Genomic DNA, 16,260 nt, shown 5'->3' with positions numbered 1-16,260 from the left:
CCAGCACTTCTTCTGAAACAAATGAGCTCTCACCATATCTGCACTGTTTGCTCTGTGGAAGCTGGTATGCCACACAACATTTTTAATACAGGGATGACTTGGGCTTGTAAAGGTTGTGAAATACTGCATTTAAGCCCACTCTGAGCAGCTGCTGAAGATTCCAAAATCCTTGTTACTGCATCTGAATTTTCAACAGATGAAGTAACTTGGGGTGACAAATGGTAAACAATGGCAATGGGGGGCAAACACTGCCTGCAGTGCATAAGAACATAAGAATATGCCACACTGGGTCAGACCAAGGGTCCATCAAGCCCAGCATCCTGTCTCTAACAGTGGCTAATCCAGGCCATAAGAACCTGGCAATTACTCAAAAACTAAGTCTAACTCATGTTACTGTTGCTAGTAACAGCAGTGGCTAATTTCTAAGTCAACTTAATTAATAGCAGGTAATGGACTTCTCCTCTAAGAACTTATCCAATCCTTTTTTAAACCCAGCTATACTAACTGAACTAACCACATCCTCTGGCAACAAATTCCAGAGTTTAATTGTGCGTTGAGTGAAAAAGAACTGTCTTCTATTAGTTTTAAATTTGCCACAAGCTAACTTCATGGAGTGCCCCCTAGTCCTTCTATTATCTGAAAGAGTAAATAACTGATTCACATTAACCCATTATAGACCTCTCATGATTTTAAACACCTCTATCATATCCCCCCTCAGTCGTCTCTTCTCCAAGCTGAACAGCCCTAACCTCTTCAGCCTTTCCTCATAGGGGAGCTGTTCCATCCCCTTTATCATCTCTGTACCTTCTCCATTGCAACTACATCTTTTTAGATGCAGCAACCAGAATTGTGCACAACATTCAAGATGCGGTCTCACCATGAAGTGATGCAGAGGCATTATGACATTTTCCGTTTTATTCACCATTCCCTTTCTAATAATTCCCAACATTCTGCTTTTTTGACCGCTGCAGCTCACTGAACAGACGATTTCAATCTGTTATCCACTATGATGCCTAGATATCTATCTTGGGTGGTAGCTCCTAATATGGAACCCAACATTGTGTAATTATAGCATGGGTTATTTTTCCCTATATGCATCACCTTGCACTTATCCACATTAAATTTCATCTGCCATTTGGATGCCCAATTTTCCAGTCTCACAAGGTCTTCCTGCAATTTATCACAATCCGCTTGTGATTTAACTACTCTGAATAATTTTGTATCATCTGCAAATTTGATTACCTCACTCGTTGTATTCCTTTCCAGATCATTTATAAATATATTGAAAAGTATGGGTCTCAATACAGATCCCTAGGGACTTCCCTAGGAGGGCTTGTAACTGGCCTTGCTTATTCTTGAGGTTGTTGGTGGTCCGCTTGTCATTGTCTGAGATGAGCCTCCCAAAGCATCCAGTATTCCCCAACAATTAAACTTGCCACAAACATTATGGCTTTAGGAAGCTAGACCAGGTAAAATCAGGTGTTCTTATTGTGCCAGGTAGGCCTGGTAAGTGTGGCAGTTATCCTTCCTCTTTTTTATCGCGCTCAATAATTGATGTGATAATACCCGTGATCTGCGATATCAGCTGCGATACTCATTTCACTGTACCACAAAATAAAATAGGTGTAGTTATTTCCGTCATTAAATCCTGCGATAGTGTGCAATACTCTATCGCATGCAGTGCTACCGACCCTTATTTCCATTTACTCTGCCCAAACTCCTCCCACTCAAATACTAATTGTAAATTTGCATACACATTTAGCAATGCAGTATTTATCACGCACGTTATGCCTTTATCATGTCCGTAAGGGGCCCTAACACACTCTATAAGGCCCTAACGCGAAATGATAAATGACCCATTTAGAGGCCAGTGCAGTAAAGTGTTTGAACATCATCCATTAACACTTGATACAAATGAGTTTTGCATTAATTTACTAGCACAAGGAAATGTTGTTGCAAAAACTTTACTGTAATTATATGAAGTACAGATACTTTTTTGCATTCATGACTGTTCACTTTTGCCTTCTGTGTGCTAATATATAAAGAGCTGTTTTGCAGAGCTTCACATCTGCTTACCTCATTAGTACAGGTTTTTGCATTAAAACTCTTGCAAGGTAATTAACATACATTAAGAGTGCTAATAACATTGCTTTTAATGTGTATTAACCCTAGCAAAAGCATTAACACATTTAAGTACATTGTCTTCCTAACTGGTTACATTTTCAACTGAAAATCACCCTAACATTTAGCCAGCTAGATATTGACCATTGAGTTTTTGGTGCCTATACTCACTTTCTAAATGAAATTCTACAAAAGAAAGAAATGGCACTGGGATGCTAAAATGCATAGCAAATATCTCCTTTCTTGATAGGAAATGATACACCATCTATCCTGAGGCTGTATCTGCTGGTTTGTGAGAACTTGAAATAGAAAAAATCTCAGTTTTTCTCTTAAGCTTGCAAAACTGTTTACCAATGTGTCAGTATTGGTTTACTTGGGGGAAAGTGAGTTTCTAAAGTTCACAAAATATATGCAGCATCAACTCCATATGCTCAGTCGTCACTTACCGGGCACCCATGCTTACTTCCAGTGGGAAGGGCCTGGGCATCAGAGCTTGTGGCCCTGCTTTCACTGCTGGCTGGTGCAGGTGACATCATCTGTTGACACAGCCAGGCCACCCCAAAGCTGCAAGGGATCCCCTGCTGGGGCCAGTAATGGATGATTCTGTTTTGGGGGAGAGTGAGAGAAGATATATAAAAAAAAAAAATCTGGGTTTGGTAGCTCCCATGGCTATCAAGGATGCAAGGATTGCTTGGTGGGCTTCTGGCCCATTGGTTATTACTCCTGGGGGCGGGGGGAGGTCAGAGTCAGTATTGAGAAGGAGACATAAAGGACTCAGGCAGAGGCTAGCTCAGCCTCTTTCTCCTTCTTCCCGTGAGTCAGCCAGATACAGCTTACAAGTACTGCTGGAGCAAGCCACATGCAGGGCCTGATTGGGCTGAATGAAGCTACTTCCTGCTTGGATGACTCAAAATCATAGGGTGAACATTCTTGCGCAAGCTGCGAATAGCCACAATTGGGGTTGATAATGATATCCATCTTCGTACGGTTCCCTCCTTTCTGCCTAAGGTGGTTTCACAGTTTCATCTTAAACAAACCATATCCTTGCCTACCACGGAGGGTTTGCAGAAATCTGAAGAAGGTCGTTTATTACGCCATCTCGACATTGGCAGAGTGCTGCCCAGGTATCTGGAACTTACACAAGAGGTACGAAAGACGGACCATCTGTTCGTTCTGTACAGCGGGAAGAAGCAAGGTGAAGCGGCCTCGCGGCCCACCATCACCCACTGGATTAAAGAAGTTGTTCGAGCCGCCTACGTGGAGGCTGGGAAGGCTCCGCCTCTACAGGTCAAGGCTCATTCTACCAGGGCCCAAGCGGCGTCTTGGGCTGAATCACGGATGCTGTCTCCGGCAGACATCTGTAAAGCAGCGACGTGGTCCTCCCTCCATACCTTTTCCAGGTTCTACCGTCTGGACGTCCAGGCCTGGGAGGACTCAGCATTTGCGAGGGCGGTATTACATGGTCCTCAGGCAGCCTCCCGCCCAGGTGGGAGGTAAAGCTTTTGTACATCCCATTCGTACTGAGTCCATTTGGCTACACACCAGGAAATGTTTAGATTACTTACCTGTTAATCTTCTTTTCCTTAGTGTAGACAGATGGACTCAGCATCCCGCCCCGCTGCCTGTGGGCATGAGTTTCACCGATTCCAGGTAAGCCATGCCTTTGTTTACATGAGAGCGTGCACTCTACCAGGTGTCAACGCCTTCCGGTTGGGAATGCTGGCGGTCTCCAGCCACTGTCAATCGGTCAGGGGAATCCTGTTTTCACTTTTCACTTTTCACTGAGCGTCAGTACACACATCCATAACAGCTTTTGCAAGGAAGATTACTGAGTCGCTGCGCTTCCTGTGGGGCTATATACGCCCCCGTACTGACGTCAGATCCGTCTCCAACTGCTAGCACGTGGATACTATCCCATTCGTACTGAGTCCATCTGTCTACACTAAGGAAAAGGAGATTATCAGGTAAGTAATCTAAACATTCTAAATATGTAAAGCTATTATTAGAAAAAGGAATACTGAACACATCATATGAAATCGGTAACTGTGGAAAAACAATGGATCTGATTCAATACAGTGCACTCAGCCGAACGCATTGTTTAACCAACAGTTGGATACGGGTTGTATAGGCACTACCTAATCCCCTTATGCAATAAGGGGATTAGTGCCTACACAACGCGCGTCCAATATGCAGCGAAACTAACAGCACTCATCACATGCAAATCACCCAAAAATTAGAAAATCGCCTGCAATGCAAAAAAAAAAAAAAAAAAAAGTGCGTCTAAAATGCACAATTTTACGCTCAAAAATTAACGCCTGCCTAGAACAGGTGTTAATTGCTGAGCACTCTCAAAAGTTGTACAGTAAAGCAGAAAATACTGCTTTTCTGTTCCTCCTTCTACTTAAAATCATTGCAATATTAAGTAGGAGGAACAAAATCTTAAAACAAGGTAAAAAAAAAGTTTTAAAAAAAGTGCTGGCGGACGGGTTCAGGAAACGGACGCACAGTTAACAAGCATCTGTTTACTGAACACCTGGCTGTGCACCGATTAGGAAAACACGATGCCAATAAATTTGGCATCTGTTTTCTAAATCGGCAGACAGCCGACTGCTCATGGGCTCCCATTGTCAACCTAGCGCCTCTTGACAATGCGACCTCTAATTTAAATATTACATGGTGCCCTCAGGAGGGGGTGCCTGGCGGTGTGTTTGGAAAGCGGGAACTGAACACAGCGCCCGCTTTCAGCGTATTTTAATAGCATCGGCCACAATGTAAGGCACATCGGAGAACAGTAAGAAATATATGCACCTAGGAGTGGCATATGCACGCATAAATACATAAAAAATATGTTTGTGCAGATGCTGCACACAGATTGCTTGCCTATTTCATAAAAGTATGTGCATAGATTTATTGTGCCATATAATTTCCAACATGTGCATATTGTTGTCTTCACTTTATGTGCAGCAGCATGCATTTTCTATCAGTGCATATGTCTCTGACGAGTATGTAAACGATAGCTTCCTAAAGGTGTACTTAATTCACTAAGCCCAATCTTTTACCCGAAGAAGCATCCATCATTGTGATTGAAGTGCTCAAGGCACAAAATCTTCTTTCAGAGCTAGTATCTGTAAAAGTATCTGAAGCAAAAACTGTGGCAAGCCATGGCTTACAGGCTCAATGCCATCTTCTACAAGAGAGATATAGAGGACCTGCGGAAAAAGTAGGAAGACCTTCGCAAGCAGGTAAAGGCCAAAGATGCTGAGTCTACCTGGCTTCAAGCGTAATGTGCTGTCTATGTTGGATGAAGCCACTGTTTCTGGCCTGAGTCTGCATGATACCTTACACTCTGAAGTGACACAAAGTAAGTTTCCTTTTCTGCATTTCTGTTTTCTTTATAGCATATATTGCATCCTGGTGTGCTTTTCCTGATAGAAGAGTGTCCCTGTTAATAGTAATCAAGGTGCCTCAATGTTTATTTACATACATTTTTAATAGCTGATGACAGGAATCTATGCTGCTTGGTATATTGTACACTATAGGGTTGATTTTAAAAGGAGCACGCACATCCAAGTGCGCGCGGTTCCGAGTGTGTGCACATGGACGCGCTGATTTTATAACATGCGCGAACCGGCGTGTGCATGGTATAAAATCCAATGGTAGCACACACGTAACCGGATTTTAAAATCTGCACGTGCATGTGTGGGCGACCTGCAACTCGCGTGCGCAGGGGGTATTTTGTCACCTACGTGCAGCGACACAATCAGACCTCCCCCAGTTCCCTCCCGGTCCACTCCAATTAAGGAGTGGACTGGGAGGGAACTTCCCTACCTCCCTGTCTAACTTTTCTTCCCTTTCTCCTCTCCACCCTGACCCCCTAACCCCTACCTAGCTACCTGAATTATTTTTATTTTACCACTTACTGCTCCCCCCCGGAGCAGAAATAGTTTCTGCACGTCTGCCAGCTGCTGGTGCATGCTTCCCCGGGACAGCGGCTAATGGTCGCTGCCCTGGCTGGCCTAAGCCTTCCTTCCCCGCCCCTCCCCTCCCCTGGCTCACCTATTTTTCAGAGCCCGGCACTTCTGTTCGTACCGAGGTTTACGCACGTGGCCGGACTTGTTTTAAAATGCTCGTGGTACGTGCAAGGCCCGGTCATGTGTGTGTACACGCATTTATGTGTTAGAGAGTGTGCAAATGAGAAAAAGAAAAGAAAATGTGTGCGGGCCCCCTTCACCATCACACACACACACAAATCAATCCATGACAGGGTGACTGAAAAATCAAAAGTTCCATGATATGGAGAGCAGGGGACATTTATTTATGCTTATTAATTTTATTTATTTGATATTTTATTATGTTTCTACTGTTTTTAAATATTTTATTAATGCTTGGAAGTGTTTTTAATTTTTATATGCATTTTAAATTATTGAATGTTCCATTCATCAGCTGTTTTGAAATATATATTCTTTGTATTAGTATGGTTTTACTATTATGATGTGTTATATTTCTGAATGTTATTGTTTTGATGTTATACAAGGAATGGTTATATTTCTCTTTTTTCATTGTTACACTGCATACAGAGTTGCAGTGGTTGTTGCAGTTTCCAGTTCAATTTTTGTCTGCACACTTTTATTTATGGTCTCTTGTATTTGGTGAAGCTCTGTCTCTGTTCTGCATGTGTGAATGAGGTGAGGTGTTCTGCTAGCGCAGGGGTGGGCAGTTCCGGTCCTCGAGGGCCACAAACCAGTCTGGTTTTCAGGATATCCCTAATGAATATGCATGAGAGAGATTTGCATGCACTCTGCCTCAGTTGTATGCAAATCTATGCCATGCATATTCATTAGGATATCCTAAAACCTCGACAGGTTTGTGGCCCTCAAGGACTGGAATTGCCCACCCCTGTGCTAGCGTGTAGTTTCTGTGTAGGAATCTATAGCAGCCTGGCTTGTTCTATTTTCCTAATAAGAGCTGTATTGGTATTTTAGGGCCTGGTGTAATATTTGCAATGCTGTCTTTTCATTGGTAGACTTATTAATGTTTGAGTGCTGGCGGTTAGTGTTGTATTGGTGTGGGAGATTTACTATATTGCAATTGTAATTCAGGTTACTTTTGTCTTTTTGAAGGCCAATCCCACACCCAACCTGTATTACAATAAAAAACAAAGATCACAAAGCATAGAAATAGACCAGAAAAGCACAAATATGCACACAGGTAGCATAGCATGGTGCAATGCTATCCTTTTTTTGTAGAGGTCCCCTGCAAGGATCCTCGTTTCACCATTTGGCTTCTTCAAGGGAATTTTCTTGCTCACTTAAATATGTAGCTTAATAAAAAGAGAAAAAGGTATATGTGATTAACTTCCAACAAATTATCATTTAGATTGGAAAAACACGGTTAATCAAGTCCTCACTGTTCATATCTCCTGAGATAGATAATTAGAATTGAAGAATCCTTGTGTTAAATCAGTAGAAGAGACACCAGAGAACAACCTGCTTTTAACCTTCTGACGGTACCCAACTATGGTTCATACTGTCTCAAATTAGTGGTGAAAGATGCGTTGTTCAGTTTCTTTCCTCCCACAAAGTACAGATTTTCAGGAAACTTTGCATTTAAGTATTGAATAAAAGATTTTCTTTCTATATCATTCATTGTTTTTTTAATATTAAGCATGAGTGCTATACTGTGATTGGTTTACAGTGTTTGTATTTTTTGAGTACTTTATATATTGATACACACATACACACACACATATGCCTATATCTATACCTATATCACTTTGGAAAATCACGAGTCAAGGTACCAATTTTATAGAAGTTTCCTAGTTCTACTATGCAACTATAGTATGCATATATTTTTCAAGAATAAAATCATAAAATACTGAAAAAGAATGGGATATAGGTTTACATTAACAAGAACTGTTCTAAAGACTGTAGTTCAATATAATTTCTGTTGCTATAGAAACCGATTTATCCATTTTAGATTTTATTCTAAAACGTGAAGGATGTGTCAAGGCATTTAAAAAAAAAAACCAAAAAAAAAAAAAAACAACAACCCAACAGCATTTGATGAAACACTATGTTGATTTTCAAAGTCATTTATATGCACAAAACCCTGTTTTATGTACCTTAATGGCTGTTAGAAAATAGCATAGAGCTCAGTATACATAAAGTGTATGCATAACCCAGTTTTGTGCATTCTTTTACAAGAACTGGAAAGAAGCAGTCTGGCAAATGGAGCTAGGGTGAAGTTGAAACTTACACATATTTTGATTTTAACAAGTAGGAGGCCAATATTTACTAAGCTAATGAGCAGACAAGTTATCCAGCTAAAATACTGATAATACTCACCTAAATTTATCTGGCTACATGTAGGGACATCTGCTTGTACTGGGATATACACGTGTGGCCAGGCCATTTCTAAAATGCGCTCGGGGAATGCATGGCCCAGCCATGCATGTATCCCCCGGTTTTTATGTGTGCCAGGCTTTTAAAATCTGTGCATAAGGGAACATATATAGTACACTATGGGCAGAGAAGGGGGTTCAGAGTAGTGAAGGAACAGTATTGTTTTAATTATACAATAGAATGGCAATTCAGCTCAAGTCAGGAGACAATGCTCTCAAAACAGACTGGTTGGTTGCAGTTCTTCAGGAAGTGCCAATCAGAGCCCTTCTAATCATTCTAGACACATTCACCAACAGTGATCTGCCAAGCTATGCATGCTAACAGCAGAAGAAGGGATGAGATTGCTTTCCACTATGTTCAAGTTAAGTGTACACTCATTACAAATGTCTTGCTAGATGAAACTAAGCATTACAGAGAAAGAGACATTAAAGGAATAAATATAAACAATTGTGTCAAAGATATAAGAAAAGAGCACACAATACTGTAAATTTATAACATATGGAGACTAGAAAGTACACGGAAAGGGCCAGTGAGAAAAGAAAAGATTAAACATAAACATACAGAGACAGACAAGAAAAAAAAACACCTTTCCTTTACCTCCCTGCAACCTGGGAATGGTGATCTTGTCCTGCTGTACCTGAAAACATAATTGAAGCACAAAGGCTCACATTTCTTTACATAATGTTCATTAATATATTCTTTATAGAGAACATACTACAGATAAGGGATGTGAATCGTTTTTTGACGATTTAAAATATCGTCCGATATATTTTAAATCGTCAAAAACCGTTAGGGCCACGATACAATACCAATTCCCCCGATTTATCGTCAAAAAATCGTAAATCGGGGGAAGGGGGAGGGCAGGAAAACCGGCACATTAAAACCCCCTAAAACCCACCCCAACCCTTTAAATTAAATCCCCCACCCTCCCGAACCCCCCCCCCCCGAAATGCCTTAAATTACCCTGGGGTCCAGCGGCGGTCCGTAGCTAAATCGGGGGGAGGGGGAGGGCAGGAAAACCGGCACACTAAAACCCCCTAAAACCCACCCCTGACCCTTTAAATTAAATCCCCCACCCTCCCGAACCCCCCCAAATGCCTTAAATTACCCAGGGGTAGAGCGGCGGTCCGAAACGGCCTCCTGCTATTGAATCGCGTCGTCTTCAGCTGGTGCCATTTTGCAAAATGGCCGCCGCAAAATGGCGGCGGCCATAGACCAACACGATTCGACTGCTGGAGGTCGTTCCGGACCCCCGCTGGACTTTTGGCAAGTCTTGTGGGGGTCAGGAGGCCCCCCCAAGCTGGCCAAAAGTTCCTGGGAGTCCAGCGGGGGTCCGTGAGCGATTTCCTGCCGCGAATCGTTTTCCGTACGGATAATGGCGCCGGCCATACGCACCGGCAGGAGATCGACTGCAGGAGGTCGTTCAGCGAGGGTTCCTGACCCCCGCTGAACGACCTCCTGCGGTCGATCTCCTGCCGGCGCCATTATCCGTACGGAAAACGATTTGCGGCAAGAAATCGCTCACGGACCCCCGCTGGACTCCCAGGAACTTTTGGCCAGCTTGGGGGGGCCTCCTGACCCCCACAAGACTTGCCAAAAGTCCAGCGGGGGTCCGGAACGACCTCCAGCAGTCGAATCATGTTGGTCTATGGCCGCCGCCATTTTGCGGCAGCCATTTTGCAAAATGGCGCCGGCTGAAGACGACGCGATTCAATAGCAGGAGGCCGTTTCGGACCGCCGCTCTACCCCAGGGTAATTTAAGGCATTTGGGGGGGGGAATTTAATTTAAAGGGTCGGGGGTGGGTTTTAGGGGGTTTTAGTGTGCCGGTTTTCCTGCCCTCCCCCTTCCCCCGATTTAGCTACGGACCGCCGCTGGACCCCAGGGTAATTTAAAGCATTTGGGGGGGGGGTTCGGGAGGGTGGGGGATTTAATTTAAAGGGTCGGGGGTGGGTTTTAGGGGGTTTTAGTGTGCCGGCTCACGATTTTAACGATTTTCATGATACTTTACACACCCAAATGGCAACAATACGATTCCCTCCCCCTCCCAGCCGAAATCGATCGTTAAGATGATCGAGGACACGATTCACATCTCTACTACAGATAATAACAAAATATACTTATCTGATTGGTTTATCATAGAGTTAGGAGAACCTGTTCTCAACAGGATCAGTGAGTTCTATAAAAAATAGAGAAGCACTGTGTAAGTATGGCTAATTCATAGTATAAGCACAAAGCATTCACAAATTGCTATTTTTTTCTAATTTAAATTGTTTCAATAAATTGATAATTTTTGATAATTTTGTTTAACATTCTTTTTTAATCCAACTGAATATATTTCTTTTTACGGTGTGAACCCTTGGACAGAGACGAGGTTGGCAGGGGAGAACCAGCCCTCATTCCCCACAGGTTGAACTCTTGAGTGCCGGGGCTGGCTGGACTTAGGTGCAGAGCTCCGATGAAGAGGAATCCCACGGCAAGAGGAGAAGACAAAGTCAAGCAGAGTCTGGGCAATGTTCCAGAGATCAGGGCAGGCGGCAGGCAAGCAAAGTCCAAAACGACATTCCAGAGGTAAGGGCAGGTGGCAGGCAAGCGGAGATTGGAAAATGTACCAGGGGTCAAGAGCCAGAAGACGATCCAAGGGGACGGAGTTAGGAGCATGGAGTCAGGAACAAGGAGTCAGGAACAGGAACATGGAGAATGGAAACTGGAACCAAGAGCAGCTCGAATGCAGCAAGGGGACTTTGCCAAGGCAAGCTCTATAAGGCAGAACTTGCCTTAAATAATCCCAGGATGATGACATCATCAGGGAGGGCTGGCTGCCCTTCCCTGCCGCGAACCCTTTAAATAACCAAGGGAGGCGCATGCGCGTGCCTAGGGGCTGGCATGCATGAAGCAGACAGCGGCAGCATCTCCGCCATGAAGAACAAGGATGCTGCAGTTGGCAGCCTGTGCTGCGAGAAGCAGTAGTGGCACACAGGGCTATGGAAACAGAGGGCAACATTAACAGCTCTTCCCCATCACTGCCAGGGAGCCCGGACCTGCTCCCGCTGTGGTGGTGTGATGCTGGGTGAGAGAGGCCGGACATGGGCTCCACAGCCAGCCAACATAACAGTATTGCCTCCTTTAAGGTCCCCTCCTTAAGGTCAGAGTGGCAGGGGTAATGACTATCGACACTAGAATTAACTATCTCTGGCTTGCTTAATACCTCAGACACACACAAACTCTAAGAATATATCCCACTATTTCACCTTTCTCCAAATTTTATTAGTCCAAAGATTTCCCAAAGCTATACTTACTAATCCTCTTTAACCACCATTAAATTGATCTTCACTCAATTAATTGAAGGGTTTGAGATTCACACTCCGTTATGCGCACGCTTCCAGTCCTCTTCTACTGCAAAGGGTGCAGGGCCTCTGGAAACTGGGGCTGTGGAATTCAATCCCTGGAACACTTGTGGTGACCTCTGGACTCCTCTCCCGGGGGATGCTGGGAGCAGTATGCAGATGAGCCTTCCAGTCCTCTTCTACCTCAAAGGGTGCAGGGCCTCTGGAAGCTGTTGGTGCCCATTGCCTTTCTTTCAAAGTGGCTTGGGATGTGCATCCCACCATTGTGTTCTTTACTCCTATTTTGTGCCATGGGTGTTCATGCTACTCTTGGTTTCTTAGGGTGCTGTTGCTTTTGCTGCTGAAGTCTGCCAGTAAATTTAAGAAAAACTTGGTTGAAAAACTCCAAAATTAGAGTCAAAAATAGGATGCATTGGTTCCCCCATTGACTTTAATGGAAAGAAATGACCTGAATGAAACAAGATTCTGATCCAAGCAAACAGGAAACTGAAACCAAACCAAAAATTAGAAATTAACTAAAGTTTTTTCCATACACACCTCTAGTAGATCCTGGCCTATCTGGATTTCAGTAAAGGTTTTGACACTGTTTCATACAGAAAACTGGTGATCAAACTATTTAATCAAGAAGTTGGAAAAGCAATTATAAATTGGGTTAGACCTTCTGAAGTATAAGACACTTGTTCTAGTATAGATTGGGTTTGATTGAGTGTTTAAATTGAACAGTCTGCTATGGTGATCAGTTGACCTCATGTTTTCATACCTACTATAACCTTGGTGATATTGTTTCTGTTGGTCAGTTCAAGGTCTGATGCTCCCCCAAATTTTTTTGTGGGCTATGTGCGCAATACAGTGTGCAATGTTCTTGAAATACTGTTTTATTTTCCTTTTCTTGAGTGTGCTGTTTTTCCATGTGTACTTGTTTCACAACCTATGTTTGCCAGGATACACACTAGCTTACAGGAAACACTGACCAATGTCATTTTGCCATGTGGACTCCTCAGTTACTTGAGAAACATCCCCTTACTTCTAGCTGATCCAGCAACTGACACTCTCCATAATCGCTCCTCCTCCCAAAGGAAGACCTAAAGAATGTCCCCAAAAGTGGTGAAATAATAACTTTCCTGCTTACAATATATATGCTTTTTATTGCAATACAAACAGATAAAATATGATCATATTGAGATCTTGGTGACAGAACAAAAGGGTAATAAAAGGAGTATATGGAACCAATGATCAGTTGATGCTGAATAAAGCCATCATGGCCAGCTCTGTGAAAAACTGAAACCTCAGTATAACATAGGCTGACTATAAGAAAGCTTCTGATAGCATCTCACCCTCTTGGTTAATAAATAGCCTTGAAATGTACAAAGTGAATACTGGAATGACTGAGTGCATCAACTTCACCGTGTAAATGTGGGACTACATTCCATCTGAATTATGAAGATGGGCAATGTGTCATTATTATCAAGATCCAGTAGGGACTGTTTCAGGGAGCTCCCCTGTCACCACTTTTGTTTTGTATGGTACTAAATTCACTGAGCACTCCTATTAACTCCTTAGGTTATGGAATTTGCCTTAACTAATGTCCAGCTGATAACATCTCACTTACTGTAGTAGATGACTTGAAACTGTATTATTCCTGTAATGATCACTAAGCAGAACAACTCTGAGTAGTGTAGACATTCTCAGATAATATCAGGATGCCGTTAGTCCTGAACAAATGTGATAAAGCAGCTTTCCTTAGAGGAAAACTGAAAACATCTCTCAGACTGAAGGCTACAATGTTGTATATAAATATCTATGAGTAAAAGAAGATGGAACAATTTGGGAGAAATCAATGAGTGAAAAGCAAATAATTGTGAGAAGATCAGTACTGCAAGAGGCTGAAAAAGATACCGAAAAGTGCTTTATTAGCACAAAATGAAATTGCTTGTAATCCCTATACTCTCAAAAAGCTTTAGAATAGTAGACTGGCCCCATAAAGATCTTAAAACATTGGTTTTAAGAACAATAAAGCTCATCTACACCCATCAGCAAATCTATAGGAACAAGTGTATGCCATGATTTACACCCCTAGATCTGAAGCTCTTATAGAAATAGATTACACATATAAAGCTACCATCATAGGCCTTCAGGCATACGTAATAGCATCAGTGGATCCAAATGCCCTAAAAGTACGGAAGTATGAAAGCGAACGGCCATTATCAGTCTCCATTCTTATGCTTGGACAATCACTATGGCAAATAGAAGGAAAGAGAGACAATCTACCAGCACACAAGAGGAAAGAGGCAACAGAATTTGCAAAATGATAGGAAAAAACTCTTAAAATCAGACCAGCAAGTAAGGAAAAGCACATATACAGTGGGAAGTTCAAAGAGTTACTTCAGAAATCCCATATTGATCAAAATTTGACACAGTATTGGTAAATGAGCAGTGAACTTAGATCTAAAGATGAAAGATTGATGATTGCTGCCCAGGATAGTAGACTACAGAGAAGATGGTTCACAGCCAGCATAGTAAAACAGATAAATGCTTATATTGTAAAATAGAACTGAAAATAGTTACACATCTCATCGCTATAATATCAGCACATATGAAATGCTGGTAACAGAAGACATATATACAGAAAGGCACAACAAGATGTCATGGCTTATCCATTGGATACAGTGTAAACATTATAACATCACTGTACCAGACAAACACTGGGACCACAACTCTAATAGAACTGAAGAGAATGTTGAAGTTGTGATCAGCTGGGTCATTCAAATTCCAATCGATAAAAAATTTGATGCGACAAAACCAGATATTTGTGGTAAAGGAGAAAAATACAAAAATGGCATTGCTGGTAGAGGTGTCAATGTCAGTGATTAGTCTGTGGATTGTAGGGAGAGTGTTTGGATCCTTAAAGAAAAGCAATCAAAGACCAAGAAAATGTGATAGAAAGATAAAGTCTCAATTGTTTTAGGCTCCACTGGCCTGGTTAAGAACATTTTTCTAGCACACCTTCATATGTTGCTTGTAAATATTACATCCTAAAAACTGCAGAAGGCACTCTTTGGCACTGCTGAGGTAACACCAGAGTTAATTAACTCTGTGCATTTACCTCAGCAGATGGTGCCATTTTGATGTACAGCAATGACGAAGAAGAAAGAAGAGGTTGATGGACATGCTTCAAGGCCTAGGCTCTAAGATTGGCCTTAAACTAGGTCGAGGCACTGGCATTGGGCTGGGGTCCAGGCTGAGGCTCTGGCAATGGGACACATACTCCGGCCAGGCCACAGCATTGGGCCTTGTATAATTTTTGCTGGACTCAAAGCTTTAGGGCAACAAGAACATTTCAAATCAACAAGAGGTTTTCAAATTTAGTTTATTTGGCTTCATGAAAAGTCAAATGTTCCTGTGAGATGCAATATAACTGCCCTCTATCTGTAATAACTTGCATCTCATCCCACACAGGAAGAGAGCCTTCTTTTATAATTAAAACACAGTATTGCCGAAACTTCCAGAAAAGTGTAACCGCCCACAAACACATGATACTGTTGTCATGACAATCTATCCTGTATAGGAAATGCTTGTGAGGACCTCCCTCAACTAAGAATTCTTCTAACCCTGTTTCTCCTCCCACTGTAAACAAGTTCCTGTATCATGCTGGCTTTGATGCACTGTATTCTTCTTGTCTTCTTTTGTTCTTCTCTGTTTATGTAAATAACTTGTAGTCTGGGTTTTGAATAGAGCTAGACTTGGATTCCACTTCTTGGCACCAGGATTCATTCAAATTGGTTTCAGGTCATTGAAACCAGCATCTGCAAGATAAAAGCTTGCATCCAAGACTCAATTTCTCTGCATTGTGAAGTAAATGTTGTCATTGATGCCTTCCTGGCTTGTAATTATAGGCTTTGCAGAGCTTACAAGTTTCCCAAAATCTTCTGCATCCTTTGAATCTGTGATAGTCAGAAAGTCTCTCAAAGTTCATTCACCTCTGACAGGCCAGTACAGCAGAGGAGTCTGGGTATTCTTGGTTATCTTAATCAGACATATTCTTCAGCCTGGGTTTGGGCTGATCCATGGTTTCAGAGGATGCAGGACCTGACTCCTGTGGAAGGTGGCTGCAGGAGGGTCTGCCACGTTGGAAAAGTGGATCTGGTGTTGCTGGCAGTGGCTGCGGCTGCCAAGGGAACATTCATTGGAGCAGCTCCCGCCAGACAGCTGTCTGCTCATGCATTTCCTCTTGAAGGCCCTGGATTTTCTCCCTTAGAGCCTGTCCTTCCTGACATTTAGCCACCTGGAGGTCATGGAGCTCTGGCTGCAGTGCAACAACCTCCTCCAGGATATGACCATTCATTTAGATGAGGAAATACTCGGCTAGCCTGACCTCCACCTGTGGTATTCAGCA

At 42.7% G+C, this 16,260-nt stretch overlaps 1 protein-coding gene across 1 annotated transcript in view; it reads left to right on the top strand.

The window, feature by feature from the left end:
- Positions 1 to 5,259: 5,259 nt before the first annotated feature.
- Positions 5,260 to 16,260, top strand: part of HCRTR2 (hypocretin receptor 2) — a 365,252-nt gene continuing 354,251 nt past the window's right edge. Inside the window, exon 1 of the mRNA XM_029595696.1 lies at positions 5,260 to 5,482. The gene's annotated coding sequence lies outside the window, so the exon portion shown is untranslated. The remainder of the gene's footprint in view (positions 5,483 to 16,260) is intronic.

This window comes from Rhinatrema bivittatum, chromosome 3 (assembly GCF_901001135.1).
Source record: "Rhinatrema bivittatum chromosome 3, aRhiBiv1.1, whole genome shotgun sequence".
NCBI lineage: Eukaryota > Metazoa > Chordata > Amphibia > Gymnophiona > Rhinatrematidae > Rhinatrema > Rhinatrema bivittatum.
Note: the sequence above shows the minus strand (reverse complement) of the source record. Positions and strands in the feature narration are given on the sequence as shown.